General features: G+C 30.3%; 1 non-coding gene across 1 annotated transcript; it reads right to left on the bottom strand.

The window, feature by feature from the left end:
* Positions 1-3,666: 3,666 nt before the first annotated feature.
* Positions 3,667-3,748, bottom strand: TRNAS-UGA (transfer RNA serine (anticodon UGA)). Its single transcript has one exon. It is a non-coding gene; the product is annotated as a tRNA-Ser (tRNA).
* Between the last annotated feature and the right edge of the window lie 3,927 nt (positions 3,749-7,675).

Below are 7,675 nucleotides of genomic sequence, written 5' to 3'. Positions count from 1 at the left end.
GCATATTTTCTTTTAGTTTTCTTTTAAGGAAAATTTTTTTACACACTTCATATACACTTTCTTTTGAAATTATATTTTTAAAACAGAGAGAAAAAGAACATTCTACTCTCACATTTCTCTCTTTCTCTCTCTCTCTCTAAATTCTTGTTTCAATCCTCATTTGGATTTATGTATATTTATGAAACGGAAGCTTTTAAGGTAAAATTCTTTTTATTTAAACAAGTATTGTTGGCAATTTCCACATGATTAAATTCCTTTAATATTAGCGAGAATAGTTTAGGCTTCAAAACACATAGAAGGTAAATGTTACAGAATAAAAACATGGTAACTCTATATATGTTTTGTGAGTATAATACAAGAGTGATATCTTTCATTTACTAACCCTGTGGGATTGGCCAAGTGGTTGGGTATTTGGTCTCAAAGTGGCTGTCTTAGGTTTGACTAGGAGCTCCCTAGTTCAAATCCGGGCACCAGAACCTTGAAAAAACTCTCTGGGCCAACGATTTACCCCGCTATAGGCCCACCTATTGTGAACAGTGATTAGTTTTTAGTTGAAAGTTTTGAGAAAACACTGTGAGAAATCAAAAAAGAAATAAGAAAAAAGAAGAAGATATCTTTCATTTACTCGATATAATTTTGAATCTTATCATTCATATGTGTTGATTAGGTACTTATTCCGCTTGACTCAAACCTTATGGTTTCGGTGTTTTGCTATTCTCTTCTCTTTCTCTCTCTTTGTTTTTTTTTTTTTAATAAAGAAAATAGTTTTGCTATTTTAATTTTCAAACACAGTATATAATTTCGTAGAATTAATGGGGTGTTTTAGTGATTCAAGCAGATTACATGGTCATTAAATTATGCATGAAATACAAGATAAAGCTCTTATAAATAAAAATAGAATTGATCAAAATGCCCAAAAAAAAAAAAAAAAAAAAAGAATTGATCAAAATGACATTGCGAATGTATCTTGAATTCATTTAAAATTTAGCGTGTAAAATTATCAAATCTATATATATATATATATATATATATATAAACTATTCTAATGAAGTTATTATTATTATTTTTTTTTTGTGACTGCTTTGAATGTTTAAAATAACAATAACCCACTCTAAAAAAAAATAATAATAAAATAACAATAACCCAAAAAGAGCAAACCGATTTATATGGAAAGCAATGGAAATGATTCGAGGCTAGAATTGTAATTTGCAGTTGAATGGGAATGCTCCACAGCTAGGTACTATGGTTCGGGACAATAGCTAGGTTGTGGTGTCCGGTATTGCCAGGTGTTGATTCGTTGAGGGAACAAGATTGTCTGTGATCTTATGTACACACCCCATTGGCCCACTGCTTCGGCTCTTGCTTCCTCTGCTTCGGTGATGAAGTTTCATCCACGTGGCATAGCATAGCACTTAGATTCCGATTCGCTGAGCTGGTCTGATTTGATTTCGTTTCGTTATGTGGAGCTGAGTAAGGCCACGTGGACTCCTCCTGATTTATGTATGACGCGCCTACATTGGGCCCCGCATTTTGTTTCCGCAATATATTTACACGTACACGACCCTTTTTTATTTATTTTTATTACCGGACATGCATTACTCATGAACACGAACATGTTACGTTTCCTTACCTAATTTTTACTTTAAAACAAAAAAACAAAATTTTTCCTAATTATGCACAATAAGGAATAAAGACTAATGGAATTGATCAATTAATACATTTCTTAGCTTCACAATAGTGTGTATATATATATATATATATATATATAAAACGTACATTACCATTTGATCATGTAATTGTGACTTACTATCTTATATCGGCATAATCTTAGCTAAAAACTAATAAATTTAAAAATGGATCAAAACTAGTGAAAATTTATCAAACTCGAGAAATATAATAAGTTTTGTTTTGATTTGAAATTTTTCTTCAATTTTTTTAATTCAAAAAAAAAAAGAAAAAGAAAAAGCACTACATTCATCGTCATCATCATTACTATTATTAATAAATTGGACCAAGCTTTTCATTTAACAAAGAAAGAAATAGAATGCATAAGCAAAATTAATGTAGTTGTTGTTGATGACCTGCATTCACAAGGGTTCTTCACTTTATAATATTTTCTTAAAGAAAAGCTAATTTAGGATGCATATATATAATAGCATTTTTTTTTAAAATATTTAATTAAAGATTAGCTCTAGAGTTGTATTACTTGCACTATAAGTAAAATTAAGATTACTTTGCTTGCTTTACACATATATTGATTTATAAAGAGTTTGAGCCATAATATCTCTAACATAGTAACATCCCTCTCAAATTTAATTAAGGTGAAAACTTAAACTTGAAATATAAGATGGTAGAATGTGATCAGAATGAAACACATGAAATGAATGTTGAGAGAAACAAACGATGATAGATGATGATAATAATGGACACCAATTATCAAATAATGAGTTGACAAATGAAAGTGTCACAAGTGGCTAGAAAATGTGTTGACAATTGACAATTGGTAGTGACCTGTGAAGTCTGGACAACATTGCTGTTGTTCAACATGTTGTTTGAGTGGCACATTTACCCTTAAGAGATGCATGAATGAATTGGGGACATTTAAGGAAACTTTCATAGATTGTGTCTAATATGTTTTTAAATGCTGGGTATTTTGGTTATTAAGGTGGTCTTCAAGAGGTGTTTTGGTGGTATTTTGTTCATTTTAGAGGGTTGGATTTATTAAGTGAAGTCAATTCTTTTAAGAGTTATTTGATGGTTAAGATATTCATTTGTTACCACTTTAAATGTGTAAGAAAAGAGTATTTGCAATTTAACCCATTTGTTCCTGAACTCGAGTCTAAGCTAATTATAATTTACCCAATTGGGTTTTGGTTGGTTCAGTTGGTAAAAATTCTTGTTGTTGAATAAAAAATTCGGGGTTTGAACTTGGCTTATACAAAAAATTAATTGGTATCTCAACTTGATAATAAAGAAAAATTATTATAGATATGCCGTTAGTTATAAAACTGTTATATTTATAAATATAAAAAAGAGCTACCTATAATTTGCTCTGTGGCTTTTTTTTTTTTTTTTTTATGTGGTTTGGAGAAAAAAATGTAAATTGGTAGGCTGAACCTGAAAGTCTGGAACTTACATGTGCTCAAACTTTTTTGGGTCTAAGCGTGACTAAGATATCTTCAGCCAACAAGGTCTAAGTTTTTTGAGGTCCACAGATACCATAGTAGCCCAATGGTTAGTGATGTAATATGATTTATATCCCGAACTCTCGAAGAAATACAAAAAGGGCAGATGCATATAATGACCACTAAGTTTAGGGTGATGCAAATGGGTCTAGAAGCGAAGGGTTTTGAGGCCCAAGGTGCAAGTAGTCCACTTTTATTTGTCGCCTAATAAATAAACGATTATTAAACATGACGGAGCGAGAAAACCCAAAGGAACCAGCCCATCTTAACTTGAACTAGAAAACTCAGAATGGGGAGTAGAAGATATGGGGATGGACCCAAACTGCGGGATTATGGGTCAAAGTGCTTTGTGTACAACTGTACATGTAAAAGCAAAATCTCATAAAGTAAGACTAGAGAGGAGAGAAGCTATTATATTTATATCTGTGATTACATTAGCCATTTCGCCATTTCGCAAAAAAAAAAAGGCTTTTACAAAAAACGTCGACAGCAGGGTTCGAACCTGCGCGGGCGAAGCCCAACAGATTTCAAGTCTGTCTCCTTAACCACTCGGACATATCGACATTGGCGAAAGCTTTCCTCAAAACCTGCATGGTATTGAGGTCCCCCTAATTCTAATTCCCTCCCACATTGTTCGCCCAATTGACGATTTCATGGTAGCATGGAGGGCTCAATTTGATAAGCGATAAACTAATCAATAGCATTTTAAAATAGATTCAAACTAATGAATAAAGGGCTAATTCAATTTGTCTTTGGAGAGAGAGAGAGAGAGAGAGAGAGAGAGAGAGAGTGTAATGGAAATCAGGAGAAAGGAAATAAAAGGATAACAAAAAGGAGAAAGTAATATTAAAAAATCAATAGAAATATTAATAAAAAATGCTAATGTGGTTAATAGGATAATCTATATAACATGAGGGACGAAATTCAATTTTTTTTTCTTTAACATTAAGATAAAAAAGACTCTAAATTTAGAAGATGTAATATATACAACATCGAATTCTCTAAACCTTAAGTAATAAGTAAGAGCATTCACATTAGTTTTCCTAAAATTTATTTTCTATTTTATGATAATTACCTACTTTTTGTAATGACCAACTGCACAAAACAATCCTTATGGTTTAATTCTTTCTCATAACTTTATGAGGTTTTCATACTCCCCAAATTGAACATTGGAACTAACTTCACCTAGCTCTTATGGATGGAAAAAACCACCTAAACATCACATGGCCACATTGAGAAGAACTAATTTGCATCACTGATCAGGTGATGGTCACAACATAAAAAATAGCTAACAAAAGTTAATTATAGGATTCAATTTAGCTTATATGGAATATTTATGGAAAAATTGAAATCCTATAGGGTATTTTCGCAACTAACCCAAACCTCAAAGGGTGTTTTTGTATTTAAACATTTTCCTATTTTAACCATTCACTTTTCAAACCATACACATTTGATTGTGTATTTAAATATTCATTTTTATTATTATTCCTATTCATATCTCTTTTTTATTTATTTATTTATTTTTTATAGTTTTCCTCTTTTTGCTCAACAATAAACATAGGCTCACCCAAATTAAACCCACAAATCAACCCAAATCAAACCTACAAATCAACACCTAAACGCACGACCAAACCAACTAATAGTTCAATAGCTTAAGGGATAGTAGGATCAGTAAAATAAGAGGATGAGTACGGTAGTTATTGATTTTGGGGAAGGCATATATTGTAGCTAAATGGTATTTTGGCTAACGTTTAGATAGCCAGTGTGGGTGTTTTTATTAACAATTAACAATAGTGATATTTCCTTTATTTATTTATTTATCTAGTACGACATCCATCAATTATGACTTCATCAGCTTTTGATAATTACAATTCATGAAATTTTGCAAGTCTTCTTATCCATGTCACACCGTGGTCTGCTTGTGGGATATTAATTCCTCTGTTCGCATAGATAAATATATGATTATATATGCCTCTTAAGCCTGATAATATTTCCACCGGAAAATCTTGTAATAGTGAATTACAACATGCAAATTTCAGATTAAAATATTAGAGGACGCGTTGTCGTCAACCATATATATATATTTTTTTGATGGTAAGTCGTCAACCATATTCATCAATCATCATCGTCATCGTACATAGGTATGTGGAAAATGTGAGTGGCTGATATCCTAACTACTTTTTTTTTTTTTTTTTTTTTTTTTTTTTTTTTTTGTGTGACTGTAGCAGCTAGGACCACTGGACCAGCGTAAAAATAACTTCGACGACTAGGGAAGACCTTTGAGCTTTGACTGGTCACCGTTGCGTGTTGCCAGCTACTTGCATGCTATAAAAGTGCTTTTACTTCGTCTTCTCAAAAAGGAAAAAAACAAAAGAAGTGCTTTTTACTTCCATTCTAAAAAAAAAAAAAAAGAAAGAAAGAAAGAAAGAAAGAAAGAGCTTCCATTATTTATATATATATATATATATATATGGTCTTCTTCAAGAGATATTATTATTTGTTTGTTTGGTTTTTTATTTTTATTTATATATATATATATATATATATAATCTTGTTTTATGTATCATTCAATTCAGGATGAACATAAATTGAAAGGATTTATTATTATTCTTTTTAGGGTAAAATATCGTTTTTGTCTTTAAACTTTTAGAATAGTTTTTATTTTTTGTCTCTGAACTTTCAAAAGTTTATTTTTTGTTCCTAAACTTTACAAAATGTTTTACTTTTCCTCCTTCCGTTTATGTTCGTTAGTTTATGTCCTATGTGGCCCAACAGAGTGATGATGTGATATCTGACTTGGACCAAATTATTTTATTTATAAAATTATGGACACATAACAAAGATTTATTGGCACACATGGATTAAAATAAAATAAAAAATATAATAGGTCAAATTTTAATGTAAGAATTTATCAAAATTTAAAATAAAAATTCAAAACACCAAAAATATCAAAATCCCTAATTTAAGCCGACTATTCATCTCCCCCAATCTCTCGCTTTAGCACCAATTCAAGCTCTATTCTCCAATAACCACCACCCACCTACATGTCCTCATCAGTTTCATTTCAATCCATCCAAATGTTCATCCTTTTTTGCAATGATGACAAGCACTAGAGAAACAAGAAGGAGAGCACGGGAAAAAGAAGGAGATGATGACAATGACAACAAAGTAGTGGGTTTCTTAGCAACCAATAAATAGTGGCCTTTACGAATTACAAAGACTTTCATCCTTGTCCATAAAAATTCTGCCCTCACTTGCACACCAGTCCATGCTACAAGAGGATGTGGTATTTTCTAAAAAAAAATAAAAGTAAAAAGTAAAAAAAAAAAAAAAAAAAAACCTTCCTCTATTCACGCCTCACATTATATAACACACTAAGATCCAAAACTTAATCATATCACAAAAAAAAAAAAAAAACAACCCTACAAAAAAACCATCAAAACATAAAAAAATGAATGAAAGATCTGGGAAGTTTTGGTTGAACGTCATTAGAGATAGACAGCTGGAACTGGTTTATTTTATTTTATTTTATTTTTTATTTAAATGTTTTGGTGTTTTAAGTTGTTATTTTAAATCCTAATAAATTCTTAACATAAATACAAGTTGGAATTTATTTTTTTATTGTTTTAAAATGCCTCATAAGTTTGAAAGTATGCCATATCACAAAATATTTAATCCATGTGTGCCAATAACTCTTTGCCATATATCTATAATTTTATAAATAAAATCATTTGGTCCAAGATACCACGTCATCATTTTGTTATGCCACATAGGACATAAATTAACTTTCATGGATGGAAGGATGAAAAGTAAAACGTTTTGTAAAGTTTAGGAACGAAAAACAAACTTTTAAAAGTTCAGGGATGAAAAAAAATCTTCTATAAAAGTTTAGGGACGAAAATGATATTTTACCCTTCTTTTTATTTTGAACTAAGATCATTCCACAAGAAATTTAGTTCAATGGTAATTGGGATTGACTCTAGTTAATAGTGATTCATGCTTGTTTAGTTTAATATCATGCACCAAGTTCATCAACTACTTTTTTTTTTTTTTTTGTGTGTGTGTGTGTGGAGAAAATCAACTACTCAATCTAATATATTTTGATTAGCTTCAAGTTGCCTGTTTGATTTAGGATTAATGCCGAATTAGTAGTTAATATTTTTCTTAAAGTTAATATATATATGTATGTATACTCACATTATATTTAAAACAATTTCTATATTATCAAGATGAAAAAAAAATCTCAAAAAAGATAAGGTAGAGAGGTATTCATTTGTAAACAACATTTACTTTCAAAATTTTGTGTATCATCAAAGTACATTAGAAATTGACAATTATTCACCAAAACAAACTTTCTTAAAATCCAAACATTCTCATCCTATATCCAAAAACCATATTACTTATTTAAAAATTTATAAATCAAGGAAAATGAATAAAATAAATAATTTTTCTGCACAAAACCCAACAAAAACATGATTCAAAACCAAAAC

The sequence above is a fragment of the Quercus robur genome, chromosome 8, assembly GCF_932294415.1.
Source record: "Quercus robur chromosome 8, dhQueRobu3.1, whole genome shotgun sequence".
Classification (NCBI taxonomy): Eukaryota; Viridiplantae; Streptophyta; class Magnoliopsida; order Fagales; family Fagaceae; genus Quercus; species Quercus robur.
Note: the sequence above shows the minus strand (reverse complement) of the source record. Positions and strands in the feature narration are given on the sequence as shown.